The sequence below is a fragment of the Equus przewalskii genome, chromosome X (genome assembly GCF_037783145.1).
Source record: "Equus przewalskii isolate Varuska chromosome X, EquPr2, whole genome shotgun sequence".
Lineage (NCBI taxonomy): Eukaryota > Metazoa > Chordata > Mammalia > Perissodactyla > Equidae > Equus > Equus przewalskii.
Window position 1 is genome coordinate 74444382 of NC_091863.1, and position 27012 is coordinate 74471393.

The 27012-nt window shown below is 34.7% G+C and overlaps 1 long non-coding RNA gene across 3 annotated transcripts in view; it reads right to left on the bottom strand.

The window, feature by feature from the left end:
- Positions 1 to 27012, bottom strand: part of LOC103559354 (uncharacterized) — a 636399-nt gene that overhangs the window by 70731 nt on the left and 538656 nt on the right. The window contains exons 3-4 of one of the 3 annotated variants that reach the window (XR_011536263.1): positions 2917 to 2957; positions 670 to 789 (exon numbers count right to left, since the gene is read on the bottom strand). The exons of 1 other annotated variant lie outside the window; for it this stretch is intronic. This is a non-coding gene — a long non-coding RNA (uncharacterized lncRNA). The remainder of the gene's footprint in view (positions 1 to 669; positions 790 to 2916; positions 2958 to 27012) is intronic. One more of the 3 variants, XR_011536264.1, reaches the window with a different exon arrangement.

Genomic DNA, 27012 nt, shown 5'->3' on the forward strand with positions numbered 1-27012 from the left:
GTAAAAACTGCACAAGAGTAGAAGCTATACTTTTTTGATTGCACTTCTCAATAAGAAGTGACCAGGTCTACACATATGTGTCTGTTGTAACAAAGATTCTGACCATTTTGATGTTTGACCATGAAAACTTTAAAGCCCAACCACTCCCTTTTTCTCTTCTTCCCCAAATCTAGGAAGGCTGATAAGAAAGCATGCATATCCTCTCCTTTGGTGCCAAGGGAAGTGCAAATCGCTCAAGCCCTAGGAACCCTTATTCTAGTCCCACCCTCAAATCACAATGAAAAACAAAACCACCTGTTCCTTTCTTCATTCAAGCCATTTTGGACCCACTTGGGTGCCTGCCATACTACTCGCAGAAAACCTCATTATATGAGTAAGAAACCTTTTCACATATCTTCTTGGTGTCTCAACACTTGAAACAATTCTTTTTTTTTGAGAAGGGTTGATCCTACACTCTATGGCAAGCCACGAGACATCTATATAACTGAAACAGAACTTTCACAGAGTATAAATACTTGCTATCTGTGGGACACAAATATTTTCTACTTCACTGCATTCTTATTTATTTCTCTAAAAATTGTTCATTATGGTCCACTTAATTGATTTAATAATCTTCTAATGTGTTGTTATCCACACCTCCCAAATTTCTTGTTTCTGAAGCTGACTTACCTCAAGTCACACAGGTAGAATGATGAAAAAGCTTGAAGTAAAAACCAGGTCTCCTCACTCACAGTCCAATGCATATTTGGCTATAGCATGAGTATTTTGTGTGGCAATAGAAAATTTCTTCTGCAAAAAAGCAAGCCATCTGTTCATATGATATAATGTCTACAAGAAAAGAACATCATTCTGATGCTCATATTCAACCATCCAGTGCTACATTAATATTCTTTTCATGTCTGGGCATAAATGAGTCTTCAGTAGCTTAAATATATTATAGTTAAATTCACTAGGACATTATAGGTTTGAAAAGGATACTGGCGAGATATTTTTCAACTTACCATTTTTAACAATAGCCACTTTGTATGCAGTAGAATAAAATATTGACATGAGTTTGCATACTGATTTTTTCTTTTTTTATAAATGTGCATGCTGTTTTAGAATTCTTAAGCTCTCATCAAAGATGGGCTTCTGACATTTAAAATATCAAAGTGTAACTAGTATTGAAGCAGTTCTGCCTGTAAAGTTGGCATTTAGAATTATGTGTTTTGAGAAAGGCCATAAAATAAATAATAATTTATAAGTGGAATTGTATGCTTATAATATAATCTACTCTAATGTGTGTAAACAGCAGTGAATGAAGAAAGTTATTTAGATAATTATAACTTTTAAAAAACCTTTGCCACACTATTATCTGGATACTTTAGAAAATATATTTTTTTACCTTAAAGAAATGTTTGAATTCAATTCATGAATTGAATCCAAGTAATACAAAGATATAACATCTTCAATTAAAGTAAATGAATTAAACATTTAGAAATATTACCTGATTCTTATCCCAATCACTTCATTTTCCTTGTGCATGCTTTACTTATAGTTAATGAAATACTTTCTTGCATTAAAAGAGATCAACACATGCCCACAAAGACACATATATAGGAATGTACCTTCAAAGATCAGAAGGTGTGCTGGTCAGTTTTGAAAACTTAGTGGGGTATGGAGCTAAAATTTGTCTCAATTTCCTTTTGAGACTTAGGTTAGTATGAATAGAGTCACAGCCTACTTTACAATGTTTCCCATGGATAAAGCCCCCATGTGAATCCGATCCCTTAGCCTCTGATCTAATTTGCTACACACTGAACCCCTAACTCTTGCAAGAGAATTAAGTTAAATCTTAGCTCCATAACTTACTGAATTCTCAGAACCTCAGTTTTCTTGCCTGTGCAATGAAAATAGCAATTTCTGTGACAGAGGATTGTGGAGATTAAAAGAAATGTGATGAGATCTCTCTGTTTCTCTCTCTCTCTCTCTCTCTATATCTCATATATATTTTATATAATCTTTATCTATATCTATATCTATATCTATTTCCCAGTTTCCAGCACAGGGCCTGGTGTTTCATGAATATTAATTCTCTCACTCTTACTATGTGATTGTTACCCAGCTTAAGGTTGCAAAATGTCTGATGGTTTTTGGTAAACTATGTTCCCTGAAAAAAATAAAAATTTTGCACCAAGAGTTTCTATTTAGTCCTCCTGTGTCCTTGGTACTAACTGTCTTAATTTTAAAAAAACAAAGTAAATTATCAGCATGTCTGCCACCTGAAAGGACATGTATTGTGGGCATGGATGATTTCAGTTGGAAATTGCCAATGTTAATTGAGTTTAAGATATAATCATTCTTCAAAATGAAACATGTTCATTAGGTTGGGTAAGAAGGTAACATATATTTTTCACAAATGGTTAAGCACAAGATACCAGAACCAAATCTATTTAGATCTCATGAGAAGTTTCATGTATTTGCTGATCTATTCTTAATTTTTCCTTTTCTTTTGTACTTTAATTGGAATTTTGACTGGACTCTGATGGTCAATAAATAAAGAACAAGCACAGCAATTTTTCAGTTTGATTATCCCATGCTTGGTATTTTTTCTGCGATGTAGAAGTTACTGCTCTCCATCAGACAAAGGAGAAAGTCAATACCCAGGTTGAAAAGAAACCTCAGTATTTGACTTTATAAACAAAGTGGTTTTTGTTAACCCCAGGAAGAGAAATTGTAATAGAAATCATCTGAATGCCTAGTCTTAATTATTGGAAAACAAACAGAGCAATATTGGCTTGCCAACTGCTGAAGTACTTAGTACCAAATGTTTTCATTCATTTTAGCAGAAAACTATTTCTAAAAGGGAAATAAAGACATAATATTTATACATTAATATTTTCACCATTTTAAACATTCTGTGAAGAAAAAAGTTACCTTTTAACACTGATCTTTGTCAACTGCTATTTGTTGATCTACTGGAAAATTTAAAAAGAAAAATAAATTTTTCAGAGTTAAAGTGTTCAGAGAAAGACATGATTTTCTGTAAATTGTTGGTAATATAATTACATTAGGTATTGAATCTTTTTGTTTCTGTTTCCTGAATATTTCAATGTATTCAGTTAGGGATTCCAAGGATGAAGAATTTTTAAACAATTTATAAGTCTATCAGAAAGCAGTGATAAATTTGAAATTCTACGGCCTTTTTTTCTTATATATTAGAAACTGGTTATAAAAGATGTATTTTCTCAATTTGCTTCAAAAATAAGACAGTAAACTAAAAAAGCAATTTTGCTAGAGAGTATATTCTAAAGAACCCTCTATTGCTTCTGCTGAACAAATAACTACATTTGTGTCTATCATATTAATTTATCCATAATAGCATTTCTTAGATATTTTTACTTTTTAATCTTGATCATTTCAAGAATCTTTATTTTGACTACTACACTAAATATCAAGTAATTATTAAGTAATAGACCTTCCCTATTACTACTAATGGGAATTTGGCAAATCACAAATGATCACAAATTAGTTTCATCTCTTTCCATCAAAAGATGGAATCTAATTCCAAACCATGTGGATCTGGACTGGCTCTGTGACTTTCTCTGACCAATTGAATGAAACAAAATTGATGTGGTACCCATTCTAAGCTTAAGAGGCCTCAAGAGGCCTTATAGCTTCCATTCTCTCCCTCTAGGAATGCTGTCACAATTTGACCAAGACCAGCCTAGTCTGTTGCATGATGATAGACTACGTAGGCAGAGAGGGCCAGTAAAACCAGCCACTCTAGCTATACCATCTGTGACCCTAGACTTAACATTGAACCCAACCAACACTTCATAGAGCCAGGATAAACTATTCTGGCTGAGCCTAGTCCAAACTGTTGACCCACAGAATTGTGAACAAATAAATGTTATTTCAACCACCAAGTTTTGAGGTAATTAGTTATACAGTACTAGTTAACTGATATACAGATCATAAAAATATATATTGTGATACAATGGAGTGTGCATATAGATATATATCATTTTAAAGGACTTTTTACATGATAGAGACACAGTAGTCTTGAGTTTGATTCTTGGCTCTTCACTTACCATCTGTGCGATCTTAGGCTAATTATATAATTGCTGTCTTTCTTCATCAGTAATATGGGGTGTAAAACTACTTTTCAGGGTAGTTGTGCAGATGAAATGGACTGACTGATTTAAAGTATGTAACAAACTGCCTGATACCTAATAAATGCTGAATAAATGTAGTAAGTTATTATTATGAAATGCATTATCTATAAAATTTTTCAGAATGTTAAAAATGATGGTTTCTTTGAATAATTTTGTAATGAATTTGGAATCTAAAGGGTTCATAGCAAAAACTAAGTTGAGCTTCAATGTCATTATACAGTAATTAGAAGATTTTCACCCATTTTGAGTCAATGACTGTGAGTTAATCAGACATATACTTCAGTGCTTAAAATATCATTGTAATAACTTTAATAGGTAAATTGTTCTGCATTCACGTTCCTAGTAAGCAAACCTGGCTTGCTAGGTTTATTGTAATTATCTTGATTTTAACTAATTTGATTAGCCATTTTAATGGTGCCTTCCTTATTAGTTCATCTGCATCACAGAATTCTCCTGATTTTTACATTATACATAATTGATGAGGGAAGAATTATTTACCTATGCAAAAATTAGGATTATTACTGTACTACCAATCTCTTTCAGAGAAAAAAAGCTTTTTAAGAAAGCTTTGAAAGGTTTATAAGAATAAATATATATGACAACGTGGATACACCTTGAAGGCATTACGGTGGTGAAATAAGTCAGACAGAGAAAGACAAATACTGTATGAACTCACTTATATGTGAAATCTAAAAAAACCACAACTGAACTGATAGAAACAGAGAACAGATTGGTAGTTGACAGAGGTGGGGGGGTGGGTTAAATGGGTGAAGGGAGTCAAAATGGACAAACTTCCAGTTATAAGATAAATGAGTCCTGGGGATGTAACATACAGCATGGTAACTGTAGTTAATAATACTGCATTGTATATTTGAAAACTGCTAAGAAAATAGATCTTAAAAGTTCTCACCACAAGAAAAAAATTTGTAACTATGTGTGCTGATGGATGTTAACTAGACTTATTGTGGTGATCATTTCACAATATATACATATATCAAATCATTCTGTTGTACACCTGAAATAAAAATAATGTTATGTCAATTATATCTCAATAAAACAAATTAATTATTTTCCACGAGTCTGATCTAAGGAAGAGCTAATTTCCCAAGCATGAGCCTTTCCTAAGCATGGCTTGCACAATCTTCCCCCTGGTTCTTTTAACCAAGGAATATTGCTGCCTTTTACCACCTCTTGAAGTTTTCTTCCTTCTTCTAGCATGGCTTCCTGTTCTTCTTAGATGACTTTCTATGCTGTTCCTATGACCAAACAAAAGCAAGCAAAAAATATATATATAAAATAGTTTTACGGTTCTATTTTTCTAAGAAATAAGTGCTTAAGTAATTGCATATTTTGCCTGCTCAGTTACTCTAATTAAGCCTTTTAAACAGCAGTTCTTAAGCTAGATTCCATAGATGAGTTGTAGGAAGTCCTAACCCAAGAAAATTACTTGCAAAAATGTATATATAGGTGCAAAAGTACACTTATTTCATGGGACAAGGAGCAGAGCAGGGAGCAGACAAGATCTTTATCATATTTGCAGAGGGGTCCATGCCCTTTACTGGGTTCTTAACCTATATTAGTGGCTCAGGAATAAGAATTCTAAAACTGGTGGAGAGAAGGTATAGATGACAAAAGACAATTTGGAGGCTGTTGAAATAATCCAAGTGGGAAGTGATAAAGCTGAGAATAGGTTAGTGGCAGTTGAAATGGAGAGGCTAGATTTAAACAAAATATTTCTGAATTAGCTGCTTTATGTCAAGTACCCTAGGAAATGAACTCTGAGGCAGAGATTTTCATTCAGAAGCTTCACTGGGGAGTGCTCTTAGAAACAACTTTGAAACACAGTGAAGGAAGCAAGACCGGATAGAAGGAGGAGTATAATTGTAATACAATGGCAACAGAGGCCCCTTCCAATCTCAGGAGGAGCTCGAGCCTGGTATGACCCCTCAGAAATGTGCTGCAATGAGGCAATAGGGCTGGGTATTTTCACTCCTGTATTGACCCATGATAGGATGCAGGCTACCTCTAGAGAGGAGACACGGACTTGGTGAGGCATCTTCCTTCAGCAGAGAGCAATTCGCCTGGAGGGACTCAATAGAAGCCATCAGTATCCAACATTCCCAGCAGTTGAAAGAATGAATGCCTTGATCTTGGAAGGGAATTGAACTGGCTCACTATGTATCCACTAGAAAAACATGAATAAGACTTTAAAATATAGATATTTATGATAATAATTTTGATGTGCCAGATATGTGATAAGTACTATGAATGCAGCAGTGAACAGGAAAAATAATATCACTGTTTGCATGATGTTATGTGCTAGGGGTGGAAGGAACAAAAATAAACAAACAAATAAATAAACAAGATTGTGATAAATGCTCTGAAGAAAATAAACGAAGATAAAAATCCTGGAGAGCTACTGATAAGCTATTTTTATCTACGGAATCTGAGAGGTCTTTAAGGAGGTGATAGTTGAGCTGAGTTATAAGAGATAAGGAGCTAACCCTGAAAATACTTGGCAGATATTCTACACAGGGGGAAAAGGCAGTGAAAATATCCTTAAGCAGTTACAAATTTTGCTACTTTAAGAAACAATGTAGCTGAAGTATAGCGTATGAGAGAAATAGTGATAAAGATGAGGGTCAAGAAAAAGGCAGAGATCAGATCATTTAAAACCTTATAAACCATGTGTTAGAGGCTCAGTTTAAGGATTACCTCAGATCTAAGAATTTGGCTTGCTTTCTAATTGGAGCAGTCCTAGCAATGGCTTGTGCTGTTCCCACACTCGTGGAGCCAAGTAGTGGTTGCTGCCACTTCCACTGCTACAGATCAAACGTGATAATGCAGACGTTAACTGGTAAAGCAAGACTGTTTTGCTTGTTCACTGGCTGGAATGAACCTGTGGAAATTTTGGTTTTTCTTCCAGGTTTCTAGTGCGCTTAGATTATGCAAACTAGAAGTAGGGTGGGTTCATATCCCATTAGACAAAGTTTGACAAATAAATTCTTCCTTCTTCCCCCAAGATGGACTTTTCTGAAACACAGTAGTTCATGCAGCCTCTCTCAAGATGTTTTACAAGATTGAGCGAGAGTTGCTGGCAGAGTAGTCAGCTGCACTTGTTACAAAACTTTGGGCAGTCTGGTAAAGCACCACCCTGTATCTGCTCTTTCCTCCTTCTCTGTATCACTCTCCCTTTTCCCTCATTTTTGTTTCCCTGAGATTTCAAGCTCAAGTAAAGGGGTAACAAATAAGATTTAGTCTCAGGCTCTGTTTTCCAGGGACTCAAACTAAAACACCTGGCAAGCAAACGGAATTTTATTTTAAGTACAAAGGGAAGTGTTTTGAGCAGGTAAGTGACATAATCTGATATACATTTTTAAAAGATCTCTTTGGATGCTATGGATGTGGGGGCATAGTGGGGTCAGTAGAAAGACTAGTTGAAATTTTATTGCAGTAGTCCATGGGAAAGATGGTAAGAGGGAAGAGTGGACAAGACTTAATGAAGAAATTTATTGAGGGAGTGGTTGTGAAGAAAAAAGTATAATCAAGGATAGTGCCTAAGTTTTGGGTTTGAGCTAGTGTGTATAAAAATTATGGTATTTGGGGAGTTGAAGCATATTGACGATGAATGAGTCAGTGGAGGTAGGAGAGAAATCAAGAACTCCATTTTTGATATTTTAATTTTGAGATGCCCATTAGAATTTCAGGTTGAAAGTCAAGTATGAAACTAGGTAAGTAAATCTGGAGCTCAGTGATAGATTGTGTTAGACCTTAAAGTTTGGCAATTACTGGCACATAGATGGTATATTATGGTATATTTATTTTTGTATTTTTTAAAAAATTTTTATTGTGGTCTAAATAGTTTATAACATTGTGAAATTTCAGTTGTACATTAATATTTGTCAAACACCATGTAAATGTGCCCCTGCACCCCTTGTGCCCACACTCCCTCCCCTTCCCCCTGGTAACCACTAAGTTGTTCTCTTTGTCCATAAGTTTATGCTCCACATATGAGTGAAATCATATGGTGTTTGTATTTCTCTGTCTGGCTTATTTCGCTTAACATGATTCCCTCAAGGTCCATCTATGTGGCTGTGAATGGGATGATTATGTCTTTTTTATGGCTGAGTAGTATTCCATTGTATTATATATATATATATAGCACATCTTCTTTATCCAATCATCAGTCGCTGGGTACTTCGGTTGCTTCCACATCTTGGCTACTGTGAATACTGCTGCAATGAACACAGGAGTGCATAAGTCTCTTTGTATTGTTCATTTCAAGTTCTTTGGAAAAATACCCAGTAGTGGGATAGCTGGGTCATATGGTATTTCTATTTATTTTTAATTTTTTGAGAAATCTCCATACTGTTTTCCACAGTGGCTGCACCAGTTTGCATTCCCACCAGCAGTGGATGAGGGTTCCCCTTTCTCCACAACCTCTCCAACACTTACTATCTTTTGTCTTGGTGATTATAGCCATTCTAACAGGTGTAAGATGATATTTAAGTGTAGTTTTGCTTTGCATCTCCCTGATGATTAGTGACGTTGAGCATCTGTATATCTTCATTGGAAAAATGTCTGTTCATATCCTCTGCCCAGTTTTTGATTGGGTTTTTTTTTTTTTTGTATTTGTTGTGTTAGTTCTTTATATATTATGTAGATTAGCCCCTTATTGGAATATGATTTGCAAATATTTTCCCCCAGTTGGTGGGTTTTTTTTTTTCATTTTGATCTTGGTTTTCTTTCCCTTCCAGAAGCTCTTTAGTCTGATGAAGTCCCACTTGTTTATTGTTTCTTTTGTTTCCCTGGTCTGAGTGGACATCTCATTTGTAAAGATCCTTTTAAGACTGGTGTCAACGACTGTACTGCTTATATTTTCTTCCAGAAGTTTTATGGTTCCAGGTCTTACCTTCAAGTCTTTGATACATTTTGAGTCTATTTTTGTGTATGAAGAAAGATAATGGTCTACGTTCATTCTTTTCCATGTGGCTGTCCAGTTTTCCCAGCACCATTTATTGAAGTTTTCCTTTCTCCATTGAATGTGCTTGGCTCCTTTGTTGAAGATTAGCTATCCATAGATGTGTGGTTTTATTTCTGGGCTTTCAATTCTGTTCCATTGATCTGTGTGCCTGTTTTTGTAGCAGTACCATGCTGTTTTGCTTACTATAGTTTTGTAATATGTTTTGAAGTCAGGGATTGTGATGCCACCAGCATTGTTCTTGTTTCTCAGGATTGCTTTGGCTATTTGGGGTCTTTTGTTGCCCCATATGAACTTTAAGATACTTTGTTCTATTTCTGTGAAGAATGTCATTGATATTATGATTGGGATTGCATTGAATCTGTAGATTGCTTTAAGTAGAATGGACATTTTAACCATGTTTATTCTTCCAATCCAGGTACATGGAATATCTTTCCATTTCTTTATGTCACTCTCAATTTCTTTCAATAATGTCTTATAGTTTTCCTTGTATAGGTCTTTCACTCCTTGGTTAAATCTATTCCTAGATATTTTATTCTTTTTGTTGGGATTATAAGTGGAGTTGTATTCTTGGTTCTTGTTCTGTTAGTTTGTTATTAGAGTATAGAAATGCCACCTGATTTTTGTAAGTTGACTTTGTATCTTACAACTTTGCTGTAGTTGTTGATTATTTCTAATTGTTTTTTGATGGGTTCTTTAGGGTTTTCTATATATAAACTCATGTCATCTGCAAACAGCGAGAGTTTCACTTCCTTAGTGCCTATTTGGATTCCTTTTATTTCTTTTTCCTGCCTAATTGCTCTGACCAAAACCTTTACTACTATGCTGAATAAGAGTGGGGTCAGTGGGAACCCTTGTCTTGTTCCTGTTCTCAGCAGGATGGCATTCAGTTATTGAACATTGAGATGATGTTGGCAGTGGGTTTGTCATATAAGGCCTTTATTATGTTGAGGTATTTTCCTTCTGTACCCATTTTATTGAGAGTTTTCATCACAAACGGGTGTTGGATCTTGTCAAATGCTTTCACTGTGTCTATGGAGATGATCGTGTGGTTTTTGTTCCTCTTTTTGTTAATGTGGTGTACCACATTGATTGATTTGTGGATGTTGAACATCCCTATGTCCCTGGTATGAATCCCACTTGATCATGGTGTATGATCTTTTTGTTGTATTGCTGTATTCAGTTTGCCAATATTGAGGATTTTTGCATCTATGTTCATTAGCAATATTGGTCTGTAATTTTCCTTCTTTGTGTTGTCCTTTTTCTGGCTTTGGAATTGGAGTGATGTTGGCCTTGTAGAATGTGTTAGGAATATTTCCACCTTCCTCAATTTTTTGGAATAGTTTGAGAAGAATAGGTAATGAATTGTCTTTGATGTTTGGTAGAATTCTCCAGAGAAGCCATCTGGTCCTGGACTTTTATTTTTGGGGAGGTTTTGGATTACTGTTTCAATCTCTTTACTTGTGATTGGTCTATTCAGATTCTCTATTTATTATTGATTCAGTTTTGGGATGTTGTAAGAGCCTAAGAAATTATCTATTTCTTCTGGATTTTCCAGTTTATTGGGGTATAGCTTTTCATAATATTCTCTTATAATCTTTTTATTTCTGTGGTATTCATTGTAACTTCTCATCTTTCATTTCTAATTTTATTTATTTGAGCCTTCTCTCTTTTTTTCTTAGTGAGTCTGGCAAAAGGTTTGTCAATTTTGTTTATCCTCTCAAAGAACCAGCTCCTTGTTTCATTGATCCTTTTTACAGACTTTGTTGTTTCAATTTCATTTACTTCTGCTCTAATTTTTATTATTTCCCTCCTTCTGCTGAGTTTGGACTTTGTTGGTTCTTCTTTTTCTAATTCTGTTAGGTATAGTTTAAGATTGTTTATTTTAGCTTTTTCTTGTTTGTTAACATGGGCCTGTATTGCTACAAATTTCCCTCTTAGGACCACTTTTGTTGCATCCCATAAGAGTTGGTATGGTGTGTTTTTGTTCTCATTTGTCTCCAAATATTTTTTTATTTCTCCCTTTATTTCTTCGACGACCCATTGGTTGTTCAGTAGCGTATTGTTTAGTCTCCACATTTTTGTTCCTTTTCCAGCTTTTTTCTTGTAGTTGATTTCTAGTTTCATGGCATTATGGTCATAAAAGATAGTAGATATGATTTCAATCTTCTTAAACTTATTGAGGTCTGCCTTGTTTCCCAATATATCATCTATTCTTGACAATGTTCCATGTGCACTTGAGAAGAATATATTCTGCTGTTTTGGGATGGAGTGCTCTCTCGATATCTATTAAGTTCATCTTGTCTAGCTTTTCATTTAAGTCTACTATCTCCCTGTTGAGTTTTTGTCTGGATGATCTATCTGTTGAAGTAAGTTGGGTATTGAGGTGCCTTACTATTACTGTGTTGTCATTGATATCTCCTTTTAGGTTTGTTATTAGGTGCTTTATGTATGTTGGTGCCCCTTGGTTGGGTGCATACATGTTTATAAGCATTATGTCTTCTTAGGGGAGAGTCCCCTTTATCCTTATATACTGCCCCTCTATGTCTCTCTTTACCAGTTTTATCTTGAAGTCTACTTTGTCTGATATAAGTATGGCAACACTTGCTTTCTTTTGTTTGCCATGAGCTTGGAGTATTGTCTTCCATCTCTTCACTCTGAGCCTGTGTTTGTCTCTAGAGCTAAGATGTGTTTCCTGGAGGCAGCATATTGTTGGGTCTTGTTCTTTAATCCATCCTGCCATTCGGTGTCTTTTGATTGGAGAATTCAATCCACTTACATTTAGAGTGATTATTGATATATGAGGGCTTAATATTGACATCTGTTCACACGTTTCCCAGTTCTTCCACATTTCCTTTGTTTCTCAGTCCTGTGTGCTTCGGACTACCAATTTGATTAGGTAGTTTTCTCTGCTGGTTTTCTTCATTTTCTCCTTGTTTATTGTAAATGTCTCTATGCTAATTATTTGCTTAGTGGTTACACTTAGGTTTGTATAAAAAATCTTGTAGTTGAGATAGTCCATTTTCTGATTGCCTCTTATTTCCTTAGACTATACTGATTCCACCTCTTTCCTCTTCCCCTTCTAAGTTATTTTGTCATATCTTTTTCCATCCTGCATTGTGAGTTTGTGGTTAAAATGATGAGATCATTTTTGTTTTGCTGTTTTCCTTTTCTCTATACCAGATCTGATAGAGATCTGCCAGTTTCTGATTATTGCTTACCTATTCATGTCCTTGCTCAGGGCTTTGTAGCCCCTTTCCTATTCTTTTTCAGGTATGAGGGCCTTTTTGAGGATTTTTTTGTTGGGGGGTGGGTCTTGTGGCAGTGAACCCCCTTAGCTTTTTGTTTATCTGGGAAAGTTTCTATTTCTCTGTCATATCTGAAGGAGATTTTCGCTGGATAGAATATTCTTGGCTGAAAATTTTCATCTTTCAGGATTTTGAATATATCATTCCACTCTCTCCTAGCCTATAAGGTTTCTGCTGAGAAGTCTGCTGAAAGCCTGATAGGGGTTCCTTTTTAAGTTATTTTCTTCTGCCTTGCTGCCCTTAGTATATTTTCTTTGTCCTTGACTTTTGACAGTTTCACTATTATATGCCTTGGAGTGGGTCTTTTTACACTGACAAAGTGAGAAGATTTGGGGGCCTCTTTCACATGGATCTCAAGCTCCCTCCCCAGGTTTGAGAAGTTCTCAACTATTATTTCTTTGAACAAGATTTCTGCTCTGTTCTCCTTCTCTTCTCCCTCCTGAATATCTATAATCCTTATATTGCATTTCCTGATTGAGTCAGATATTTCTCTGAGAGCTTCTTCATTTCTTTTTAGTCTTAGTTCTTTCTTATCCTCTCTCTGAAGCATTTCTATAGTACTATCCTCTAACTGGCTGATTCTGTCCTCTATGTTGTCAGCTCTGTTGTTTAGGGAATCCAGATTTTTCTTTATTTCATCCATTGTGGTTTTCAGTTCCAACAATTCTGATTGGTTCTTCCTTATGGTTTCAATCTCCTTTGTGAAGAAGTTTCTGAATTTGTAAAATTGCCTTTCTGTGTTTTCTTGTAACTCGTTGAGTTTTTTTTATGATAGCTGTTTTGAATTCTCTGTCATTTAGGTTATGGATTTCTTTGCCTTCAGGGTTGGTTTCTTGGTACTTGTCACTTTCCTTCTGGTCTGGAAATTTAATAAACCTACTCATACTGCTTAATGGAATGGGTTTTTGCTTCCTCATGGTGCTCTTATCTGGTCACAGCTGCCATGTACCACCACTGGGTGGGGATCAGGTGCTGTGTATTCTGGGCCCAGCACAAACAGGGGCTCCTCAGCTCCAGCCACTGACTGCTTTTCTGAGTGAGTGGTCAATGGCAGATCTGAAGCACCAGGCAAGGGGAGGGGTACTCTCCTTCCCTGGTGCTTCCTCCATTTGCCACTTGTCTCTCTGTATGGTGCTCTTGGCGATTGCAGGACTGTGCACTTTCCTTTTTCCTAGCCACAACTCTCTTGCTCACTGCTCTATCCACCAGGTGATAGTGGGGCTGGAGTGTCAGGTTGGGATGGGGCACCTCCCTCTCCTATGCACTTTCCCCTCTGCCACTGCCACACTCTCCACACTGTGCTCTGGATGATTCTGGGGCTGCGCACTTTCCCTGCTGCTGCTGCTGCCAAGCTCTCTGCACCTTGCTCTGGGTGATGCTGGGGCTGCAAACCTTCCCTGCCACCACTAACACACTCACTGTACCATGCTCCAGATGATTCTGCAGCTGGAGTACCAGGTGCAGACAGGGTGCCCTTTTCACCTGCACTCTTCCCACCACCACAGCCTGTCTCTCTCCACAGAGCTCCTGCAGATCAACTTCCACTTCCTCTGGAGGATCCAGCTCCACCACCACCTTCAGGTGTATGGCTTCATGGGTCTCTCAAACATCTTTTGTGATGTGTATATATCCTCTGTTGGTGTATGAATGTCCTTTTGGTTGTATCTCAGAGGGAAGAGGCCAAGGGAAGAGCTCACTCTGCCATGATGTGGATGTTACCTCTCTATTATGGTATATTTAAAGTCATGAAAGCAGATGCTAACTCCCAGGGTATTGTGGGTAGTAGCATTGAAAAATAAATTTAGTGGGTTGTGACAAATATTTTAAAAAATAAATACAATAGAATAAAAAAAAAGAATAGAAAAGGTCAGAGTGCATCACCCTTGTTGTGGATAAGTATTGTTTACTGAAAATTATACTTTATGAACATGCGTATGTTTGATCAGGATATAATATGTAATTTTTAGTGTGGGCTGCAATAGAAAACGTTTTAAAGCAGCTGACTTAGGTAGAGAGTCTAGAGAAGAGAAGATTGGGAAAACTGAACCTTGTGTCACTGTATTCTATAGAGATCTAGAAGGTTAGACATTGTCAGCGAACAGGACCTGAAAAAGGCAGTTAGTAAAGTAAAGAAAAGAATCAGAAGAGTAGTTAGTGTCACAAAAGCCAAGAGAAGAGAGATTTTTTCAGGTGGTAATCAAATATATTCCATTTGCAGAGTCATTGAATAAAATACGACACTGTTAATTGAATTGATATGAAGAGTGAGAGTAAAAGAGGAAGTGAGAATTTTTTATCTTGGAAGAAATGGTAGATGGTTGTGTCATTAACATTAATTGAGAAGCAGGAAGTAAAGCAGATATTAACCAGGAACATCATTTACTGTTCTTCTGAAGAATTTTATAATATAGTTAGTGAGACAAAATATAGATACTGGAGATGAGTTCAACACAAGAGGAAAAATACTAAAATGCATAAAGCAGAATGCTTGGTGAGTATTACTTTCATCCTAAATATAAGTAAAATAATAGTGAAATTAATGGATAGAGTATATACTTCATGATAAAACATATGCTAGAAATTATTAGATTTTAGCTTGATCTTGGAGAAGGAGTTTGATATGGATTGGCTTAGAAGATAAGTACAGGAATTCTATGTAAAAAGAATGCTATAGGCAAAGACTTGGCAGTAACAAATTCACCTTGTTTAGAATAAATGAGAGAAATGAAATGAAGGGGCATTTAACAAAGAACAGTAAATAAAGGGAAATATAAAATAAGGTATGTATTTGGAGATAAAACTTAAGAGTTACATTTTTACCTCAAAGTTAATTGTTATCTTCTTCAGAAGATAATTCACAATGTGTAAATTTATGATACTGAGATGCTATGATTGTTTTTAAAGAATAGGGCAAAAAAGGTAAGATTCTAATCTTGTAATGAAATGTATCAAAGTTTAAAAGGGGGAATATTTTAAAAATATTGACTATGTATTTTTTTTCATTCAGGTTGGAATTTTTTCCAGGCTCAGTTTTAATAGTATTCCAATTACAGAGAGGCATATACATGGTAAATAAAAGTAATAATGAATAATAGCATAAAAGAAAATGAGGTAATTAATCTATGACAAAGGAGGGAAGAATATACAATGGGAAAAAGACAGTCTCTTCACTAAATGGTGCTGGGAAAACTGGACAGCTACTTTCAAAAGAATGAAACTGGACCACTTTCTTACACCATATACAAAAATAAATTCAAAATGAATTAAAGACCTAAGTGTAAGATCTGAAGCCATAAAACTCCTAGAAAAAAATATAGGCAGTAAACTCTTTGACATCAGTCTCAGCAATATTTTTTGGATCTGTCCCCTCAGGCAAGGGCAACAAAAACAAAAATAAACAAATGGGGCTACATCAGACTACAAAGCTTTTGCACAGCAAAGGAAACCATCAACAAAACAAAAAGACCACCTACTGAATGGCAGAAAATATCTTAAAATGATATCTCTGATAAGGGGTTAATATCCAAAATATGTAAAAAAGTCTTACAAGTCAATATCAAAAAGACAAACAATCTGATTAAAAAATGGGTCAGGGACCTGATTAGACATTTTTCCAAAAAAGGCATACAGATGGCCAACAGACATCTGAAAAGATGCTCAACATCACTGATCATCAGGGAAATGCAAATAGAAACCACAGTGAAACATCACCTCACACCTATCATGTTTTGCTGATGTTTTAATGATGGTTATCATCAAAAGGCAACAAATAACAAGTGTTGGCAAGGATGTGGAGAAAAGGGAACCTTTATACACTGCTTGTGGGAACGTAAATTGGTGCAGCCACTGTGGAAAACAGCAGGGAGATTGCTCAAAAAATTAAAATTAGAACTACTATATGATCCAGCAATTCCACTTCTGGGTATTTACCCAAGGAAAACAAAATCACTAATTCAAAAAGATGCATGCATCCCTACGTTTGTTGCAGTTGTATTTACAATAGCCAAGATATGGAAGCAAACCAGGTATCCATCAATAGATGAATGCATAAAGAAGATGTGGCATATATTCACAAGGTAACATTAGCCATAAAAAAGAATGAAATCTTGCCATTGGCAGCAACGTGTATGGGCCTAGTGGGTAATACGCTAAGTGAAATAAGTCAGACAGAGAAAAACAAATATCATATGATTTCACTTATATGTGGAACCTAAAAAGCAAAACAAATGAACAAACAAAGCAGAAGCAGACTCATAGATACAGAGGACAAACTGGTGGTTGTCAGAGGGGTTGGGCAAAATGGATGAAGCAGATTAAGAGGTATAAACTTCCAGTTATAAAATAAATAAAGCATGGGGATATAATGTACAGCATATGGAATATAGTAAATAATATTGTAATAATTTTGTAGAATGACAGATGTAACTTCTTATAATGATTATTTCATAATGTATATAAATGTCAAATCACTATGCTGTATACCTGAAACTAACATAATGTTGCATGTCAACTATATTTCAATAAAAAATAAAATAAAATAAAATATTCATATAAAAAACCAAAATGGGGTAATTATTGTCTAATTGGTCTAAAAAATTGTTGGAGGAAAAATGTACAACATGCATAAGCATACTAATGACCCTGAGAAATCCTATAGTAAAAATACTATTTAATAATTGATGTATATAGAACATTCCACACAAGAGAAGAATATACATTTCTTTCAAGAAACTGTGGAATATTCACCAAGAAAAACCATATCCTTGGCCATAAAACAAATCTCTTAATTTTAAATAATTGAAATATACTGTATGTTATATGAAAATAGTGGAATCAAAGTAGAAATCAATAACATGCAATATGAAAATCTCTAAAAATGTTGAAATTACAGGACACAGTTTTAAATCATCCATGAGTGAATGAGGAAATTTCAAAGGAAATTTAATAATACACTGAACTTAATGAAAATGAAAGCCCAACAAATCAAAATTTATAGGATAGAGTTAAGTAAGTGCTGGGAGGAAAATTTATAATGCTAAATGCTGTCAGTAGAAAAGAAGGAAGTTCTCAAGCCAGTAACACAAATTTCTACCTCAAGAAACTAGAAAAAGAAAAGCAAAATAAACTCAAAGCTAGAAGAAGGAAGGAACTATTAAAGATAAGAACCAAATCAATGAGATTGAAAAGAGAAAACAGTGACAAAATAATTAAAACAAAAAGCTGATTCTTCAACGAAAACATTAAATAAACCTCTAGCAAGAACAACAAAGATAAAAAGAGAAGATGCAAATCACCAACATTATGAATGAGATAGGGATATCCCTACAGACTCTGCAGCAATTTAAAAGATAATATGACAGTACTTTGAATAACTTTAAGTTCATGAACTGGACAACTTAGAAGAAATGGATGAATATCTCAACATCTGCAAATTACCAAAAGTCAATTGAGATGAAAAAAATAACCTGAATAGTCCTATAACCATTAAGGAAATTAAATTTGTAATTAAAACTCCCCCCAAAAGAAATCTCCAGGTCCAGATGTTTTTGCTGTGTAATTCTACTGAACATTTAAAGAATTAACACCAATTGTGAACAATATCTTGTAGAAATAGAGGAGGGAACATTTCCTTACTCACTTTATGAGGCTAGTATCACCCTGCATTACCCAACCCAGAGACAGGACGAAAAAAAAATGAAGAAGAAAAGAAAATAATATAATTACAGACCAATATCTCTTAAGAATATAGATGCAAAGTCCTCAACAAAATTTGACTGAACTGAATACAGCAATGTATAAAAAGAATTATACACTGTGAACAAATGAATTTATTCTAGGTAATCAAGGCTGTTTCAACACATGAAAATCCATCCATGTAATCCACCATATCAATAGATTATAAAAGAAAAATACTATGATCATATCAATTGATGCCCCCAAAACATCATTTGATAAAACCCATTCCCCATTTATAACAATTCTTAGCAAAGTAGGACTACAAGAACTTCCTCAGATTGACAAATAGCATCTAGAAAACATCTACAGCTAACATCATACTTAATGATGAAAAAATTAATACTTTCCCCTTAAGATCAGGAAAAAGACAAAGGTGTCCTCTCTTACAACTCTTACTTAAGATAGTACTGGAAGTTCTAGCCACTGTAATAAAGCAAGAAAAAAGTACAAAGGCACTCAGATTGGAAAAGAAAAAAAACTATCTCTATAAGGCAATGACATGATCTTGCATATAGAAAAATTCTATTAGAGCTAATAAATGGTCCCTCTCTGAAGATGACATGATTGTCTACATAGATAACCACATAGAATTAAAACAAAAACATAATTTCCATCAAGTCACAGGATTTAAGAACAATACACAAAAATCAATTACATTTCTACATACTAACATTGAACTTGCCCACACTTTTGCTTTGCAAGACTCTTGAAGAGAATGGTAATACAAACTACAGATTGGGAGAAAAGTATTTGCAATTCACATATCCAACAAATGACTAGTATATAGAATATGTAATGAACTCTCACAACTCAACAGTGAAAAAACAACCCATCAGAAAATTGACAAAATGTATGAAGAGACATTTTCCCAAAGAGAATATACAGATTGCAGATTAGCACATGAAAACATGTTCAACATCATTAGAAATTAAGAAAATGCAAATTGAATCCACAATGAGAAATCATTACAAATATATCAGAAAAATTAAAATAAAAAATACTGACACGACCAAATGCTAGCAAAGATGAGGAGAAACTAAACTACTCATATATGGCTGGTAGGACTATAATATGGTACAGTCACTCTGGCAGAGAGTATGGCAGTTTCCTAAAACAATAAACATGAAAGTACCATGTTACTCAGCAAGTGTACTCCAAAACATTTATCCCAGAGAAATGAAGATTTATGATCACACAAAAACTTACACATGAATGTTTCTCACCATTTTATTCATAATAGCCCCAAACTGGAAACAATCCTGATGTCTTTCAATGAATAAATAGTTAAACAAATTGTAGTACATCTATATGATGGAATACTACTCAGCAATAAAAAGGAGCAAACTATTGATGCACACAATAAATGGATGAATTTTCAGGGAATTATACTGAGTGAAAAAATGCAATCTCACAAGGTCAAATGCTATATGATCCCATTTATAAAACCTTCTTGAAATGATAAAATTGTAGAAAGGGAGAACAGGTTAATGGTTGCCAAGAGTCAGGGGTGGCAAAGGGGAAGGCAAGAAGGAGAGAGGTGAGTGTGGTTATATAAGACCAATAAGAGGGAGCCTCATGGTTAACGGACTGTTTTGTATCTCGACTGTGTTAATGCCAATACTTTGGTTGATATGGAACTGTAGTTTTGCAAGGTGTTATCATTGGGGGGAAACTGGGTAAAGGGTACACTGGATCTTTCCATATGACATCTTACAACTGCATGTAACTTACAATTATCTCAAAATACAAAGTTGAATTAAAAAAATACTCAAACTTTCTTTAACCAAAAATTTCCCAAATTTATTTAGCTGAACACCTCTTTTTCAGGTAAAGACATATGAATACTCCATATAACTAATTTCCTGTGGTTCATACTATTAGAAAAAGCTACACTTCATATTTACTTCTTCCAAAGTGGAAAATGAAAATGCAATTCATCCTAGGAAACAAGGACCATTGCTAAAATAACTGTACAAAATATACAAAACTGCACGTTTAGGTTAATTTTTGACTCACTATGTTGACAACTATAATTTTTTGAAAGAAAGATGATGCGATTTTGGAAAAAGCCTATAGTACCAAAAATGTAATTTCTAGTGTCACCAACAGTTGAATATAAATAGATAACTACATTAGAATTACCGTCACAGATATTTTATTTAACCCAATACGTATGTATGCTGTTACTTAGACCGAGAATTTTTGTTATTCAGTCATTTTCATTATAACGAAATTTGTGCTTAAGATAGTGTGATTTATATAACAATACAGAAAATTTGGGGGCTGGTCCAGTGGTGCAGCGGTTAAGTTCGCACATTCCACTTTGATGGCCCAGGGTCCACTGGTTCAGATCCCAGGTGCGGACCTACGCACCGCCTGTCCAGCCATGCTGTGGTAGGCGTCCCACAAATAAAAAGCAGAGGAAGATGGACACGGACGTTAGCTCAGGGCCAGTCTTCCTCAGTAAAAGGAGGATTGATGGTGGATGTTATCTCAGGGCTAATCTTCCTCAAAAAAAAAAAAGAAAATTTGTAAAAATTTTCCAATTGAACTTAGAACTTTTGCTTGATTGCTGTCTCAAGTAAGGAAACTTGCAGTGGTTAATAGGGAGAGGATTTTGGTAATACCCTACCTGTTTCTGAGTCAAACACTATTTGGAAAAATTGTACTTGCAAATAAAATTTAAAGTAAAAATCTTTTTTAAAAACAGTGAGAGAGACTTTGTATTTAATAATATAAATTCCTCAAATATCCTAATATGAAATATAACAAATCATTTCTTTTCCCTCCCAGAGTGTCTTTCCTCTCTTCTATGCCTATTTAAAGTCCTTTATGCTTGAGGTCCATTTTAACCACCATCTCTAAATTTATCTCCCAAAGGAAAAGTAAATTCAGCCAACAATGATAACCTTTCTTAACTACAGATAGCATCTCTATTGTTTTATCCACATGGTAGGGATATTTTAATATATGTTACTTATTATGCAGCAATCTAGTATTGTACTATTTTCCATTTCATATATCTATATCTTTTCTCCTGAATAGTTTATAAGAGGTCTTTGAGGGCAGGGATTATGTCCAACATTTTCTCATCTCCATAACTACATGGTACGTGACCTTCCCAAAGTCACACAGTTATTAAGTGGCCAGCAAAGATTTTAACATAGATGTTTTGACACTAAATCCAGGGCCTCATATCTTTGTTTCATATCCTCCTCTGCTCAAATGACCAACAAAACACACCTAACCATTGGCAAATAGGGCTATAGCACTTGTTAAATAAATTATGGTAAACACATGCAACAGGGTTCTGATTAGCTGTTGAAAGGAATGGAGACCTATATTTATTGATATGGAGAGACTTCCAAGAAATTTGTGTTCAATCTAAAAGCTAGATGTAGAACAATGTGTATAGTATCCTGCAATTTGTGTAAAACAAAAGAAGGAGCTATATACTAATATGTTTTTATAGGCATAGAACATCTCAAAAGATACACAACAAACCAAGAGATTGAGGGTCAGGGTGTAGGGCAAATTTTATTTCCACTGTATAAACTCTGCACTGCTTGCATTTTTCCCCCCTTATGTATTAAGAAAAAGTAGGCCTATGGCTTGACAAAGTGATTCTCTTCTAAAGATAAGAATTTCTTAGCCTAGAAATGAAATTTGAGCCCAGAGAGATTTTTTAAAAAATTCAAAACTACCAAGTTTGGGAAAATACTTCATCAAGAAAAAACTTTCCATAACATATTCATATATCATAATATTTATATACTATTACTTGAAGGATAATTTAAATCTTGGCATATAAATCACAAACTACTTTCTAACCAGCAACTCATAAAAAAATCAAGTTGAATGTTCAATGGAGAACTGATGTCATATGTTTATGTTTATGTTTATGAATATACCAGGGCCCAGTGTCATCTGTTAGCTCAATCCCTGTGGAGCTATACATATTTATGAAATCACAAGTAGAAGTTATGAATGTGCAGCACTAAGAATTGCAAAATAAAAAATGTGCTGCTGCATATTCACACGCATCAAATTCATCATTTATTGATAATTACTAAATGGAAGAGTGCATAATTTAATTCATGAAATAAAGACTATGGGAAAAACTTAGTTACTACGTTATTGTGAAACTGCTTGTAGTTACAAATCAGAGGGCAAAACCTTATGTTTCAAAAATCCTCTTAGATGAGTCCTGTAAAGCTTCTATGATTCCTTGGATGATATAACAGGTTGGTAATATATTCTCTTCTGTAGCTCTGCTTTTCATCTGCTGGATTCAGGTGGATTTATTAACATTGCTGGCGTCTGGAGATTAAGTTCTCTCCTCTTAGAGCAGGAGTTATTGACTTTGTCTACACTGACTGTAGTGATTAATTTCATCAATGTAGATGGCCAAATCAGGTAATTTATACTTCAAGGTGTTGATGTGTTCACATATTGGAGGACTGCTTAAATTTATCAACTTAATCAGGTATTATGCAAATAATTGCTTTTCCCGAAACCCATCCTTTCTATATTTGGCAACATTTTTTAGTTCTAATTAATGTATTATTTGTTTTCAGTTGATAAAATGCAATGTTTGATTAAAATATTTAACTATTCAGATAGTGTTAATATGTCAGCTTCTGTGTTCTATATTGAATGTTTAATGTTAGAGTTTCACAGTAGATTTCCATCAGTTTGATTGGGGCCAAATACACTGCAGAAAGAATTGTTTTAACACAATACTATATACCTGCATATGTATCCTGAGTCTGTGTGCAGTAAAGGCATCTATATTTTTTGTTACTTGATCCTAAATTTGTTTTGTTTTTCCTCTAGTACTATTTCCCTAGAGAAACATCTACCGATAATAGAGAGTAAGAATATCTCCTATGAAAAAGCAATTTAGCACCTCACAGCTATGAACCTGATGGGATGAATGACAAATCAAATCAATCATAAAACTTCTCCTTGGGGTAGAATATATGAATAGGAAAAAAAGATAGGAAATGATAAAATTGATATATACTGTTTTAATCTTTTTCTAAATATCAATTTGTTGTCAAGAAGATACCATGAAATGGATACATGACAGTATAATGGAGACACATATTTCAATTTTATCCAAAAGACTGTGATCTTTTGGGGTCCACTGCCTAATACAATATATGATAGTGTGTATAGCAAGTGCTTGATAATTTTTTTTAAATTGTGTTAAAGTATACAAAATATATAATTCACATATTAACCATTTTAAGTGTAACAGTTCAGCGGCATTTGTACACTCACATTGTTGTGCAAGCATTACCACTATCCATTTTGAGATCTTCCTTATCCCAAACTGAACCAACATACCCATTAAAAACTAACTCCCAATTTCCCTCTCCCTGAGCCCCTGGTAACCACTATTCTACTTTTTGTCTCTATGAATTTAACTCTTCTAGGTAACTCACAGAAGTGGAATCATACAAAATTTGTCCTTTTGTGGATGACTTATTTCCCTTAGCATAATGTTTTCAATGTTCATTCATATTGTAGCATGCATCAGAATTTCATTCCTTCTTAAGGTACAACACTATTCCATTGTATGTATATACTAAATTTTGATTCTCAATTCATCCAAATATGGACATTTGGGTTGTTTCCATATGCGGCTATTGTGAATAATGCTGCTATGAATATGGGTATGCAAAATATGCCCCATTCCAATCAATTCCCACCATACACTATCAACATTTCTATCACCAAATATTGGTTTTTCCTCTTCCTGAAATTCAAATAAATGAAATCACATAGTAGGTATTCTTTTGTGTCTGGCTTTTGTTGCTCAGCATAAGGTTTTTGAGATTTATCCATGTCGTTGGGTGAATCATTAATTCATTCCTTTTCATCCCTGAGTAATATTCCATTGTGTATATGTACACACCAAATATTGATTATCCCTTCATCTGAAGATGGACACTTGGGTTGTTTCCACCTTTGGCTATTGGGAAGAATGCTACTAAATTGGGAATGTTGCTGTTATGAACATTAGTGCACAAATATCTGTTTGAGTCTCTGTTTTCAATTCTTTGGAGTATATACCAAGAAGTCACATTGATGGATTATATGGAAATTCTGTTTAAGTTTTTGAGGAACCAACATACTGTTTTCCAAAGCTGCCGCATTTTACATTCCCACCCACAGTGCACAAGGGTTCTGATTTCTCCACATCCTGATCAACAGTTGTTATTTTTGATTATTATTTTTAAATAATAACCATCCTAATCTGTGTGAAGTGATATCTCATTGTTTTGATTTCCATTCCCCTAATGACTAGTGACATTGAGCATATTTTCATGTGTTTATTGGCCATTTATTTATCTTCTTTGGAGAAATGTCTGATTGAGTCCATTGCCTATTTTTAAATTAGGTTGCTTTCTTGTTAAGTGGGAGAAGGTCTTTGTATACTCTAGTTAATAATCCCTTATTAGATATATGATTTACGAAAATTTTCTCTCATTCTATGGGTTGCCTTGTCACTTCCTTGATATTGTTCTTTGATTTACAAAAGTTTTTAATTTTGGTGAAGTACATTTAACATGTTTTTTCTTTTGTTGCTTGTGCTTCTGCTGTCATATCTGAAAAATCTTGCGAAATCCAACGTCATAAAGGATTCCTCCTATATTTACATCAGGAGTTTTATACTTTTAACACTTATGCTTAGGTATTTGATCATTTTGAGTTGAATTTTACATATGGTGTAATGTAAGGGTCCAACTTATTCTTTTGCATGTGGCTATTCAGTTTTCCCAGCACCTTTTACAGAAAAGACTGTCTTTTCCCCTGCTGAATGATTTTGGCATCTTGTCAAAACTCATTTGAACATATATGTGAGGGTTTATTCTGGTCTCTCTATTCTATCCCATTAGACTATGTATCTGTCTTTAGGCCAGCACCACACTGTTTTGATTCCTGTAGCTTTGCAGCAAGTTTTGAAATCAGGAATTGTGAGTCCTGCAAATTTGTCTGTCTTTATTAAGATTGTTTTGACAAATCCAACAGTATTTTGTGGAATTTTTATTGTTTTCTATATATAAAATCATGTCATCTGAGAACACACATAATTTTACTTCTGGTTCCTTTGAGATTCCTTATCAATTTTTTACAGTTTTTTTCTATTTCTGCAAAAAATCATCACTGGGATTTTGATAGGCTTTGCATTGCACTGAATCTGTAGATTGTTTGGGGGAGTACTGACACTTGAACAACAAAATTAAGTCTTCCAGGGGCTTACCTGGTGGTGTAGTGGTTAAGTTTGTGTGTTCTGCTGCAGTGACCTGGGATTTGCAGGTTCAGATCATAGGTGTGAATTTATGCACCACTCATCAAGCCATGCTGTGGTGGCATCCCATATACAAAATAGAGGAAGATGGGCACCAGTGTTAGTTCAGGGCTAATATTCTTCAGCAAAAAGAGGAAGATTGGCAATGGATGTTAGCTCAGGGCCAATCTTCCTCACAAAAAAAATTAAGTCTTCCAACCTATGAATATGAGATGTCTCTCTATACATTTATGTCTTTTTAAATTTCTTTCAGCAATGTTTTGTAGTTTTCAGTGTAAAAGTCTTTTGCCTCCTTGGGTAAGTTTATTTCTATTTTATTATTTTTGATGCTATTGTAAATAGAATTGTATTATTAATTTCCTTTTCATGTTCCCCATTGTTTTTAGTGTATGGAAACAATTTATTTTTGTGTGTTGATTCTGCAACTTTGCCGAATTCAGTATTGAATCCAACAATATTTTGTGGAATCTTTATTGTTTCCTAAATATAAGATCACGTCATCTGAGAACAGAAATAATTTTACTTCTTCCTTTCCAATTTGGATGACTTTTATTTCTTCGTCTTGATTAATTGCTCTTGCTAGAAATTCCAATACTATGTTGAATAGATGTGGTAAACACAGGCATTCTTGTCTTGTTTCTGATCTTAGCGGAAAAGCTTCCAGTTTTTCACCATTGAGAATGATATTAGCTGTGGGTTTTTCATATATAACCTATATTATGTTGAAGTAGTCTCCATCTTTTCCTAATTTGTTCAGTGCTTTTATCATGAAAGAGTGTTGAATTTTGTCAAATGCTTCTTTTGCCTCAATTAAGATAATTTTTTTCAACTTCATTCTCTTAATGTGATGTATTACATTGATTAATTTCTGTATGTTATACTATTCTAGCATTCCAGGCAAAACTGTCACTTGGTTATGGTGTATAGTCTTTTACTATATTGCAGAATTTGACTTACTTGTATTTTCTTGAGAATTTTTGCATAAATATTCATAACATACATCGGTCTGTAGTTTTCTTTTATGTACTGTCTTTGTCTGGATTTGGTATCAGGGTAATGCTGGTCTCATAAAGGGAGTTTGGAAGTAACCCTTCTCTTCAACTTTTTGGAAGAATTTAAGAAGGATTTCCATTAATTTTTCCTTAAATGTTATTTTTTCTGCTTTATCTCCCCAAACCTCCCCTGTACACAGTTGTATATCTTAGTTGCAGGTCCTTCTAGTTGTGGGATGTGGGATGCCGCCTTGACGTGGCCTGACGAGTGGTGCCATGTCCGCCCCCAGGATCCGAACCCTGGGCAGCCACAGTGGAGCGTGTGAACTTAACCACTCGGCCATGGAGCCGGCCCCTTAAATGTTTTTAAGAATTCACCAATTAGGTAATCTAATTCAGGCCTTTTGTTGTTGTTGTATGGTTTGGGATTACTGATTAAACCTCCATACTAACTATAGATCTCTTCAATTTTTTAAATTTCTTTATGATTTTAGTTTTGATAAGTTGTGTGTTTCTA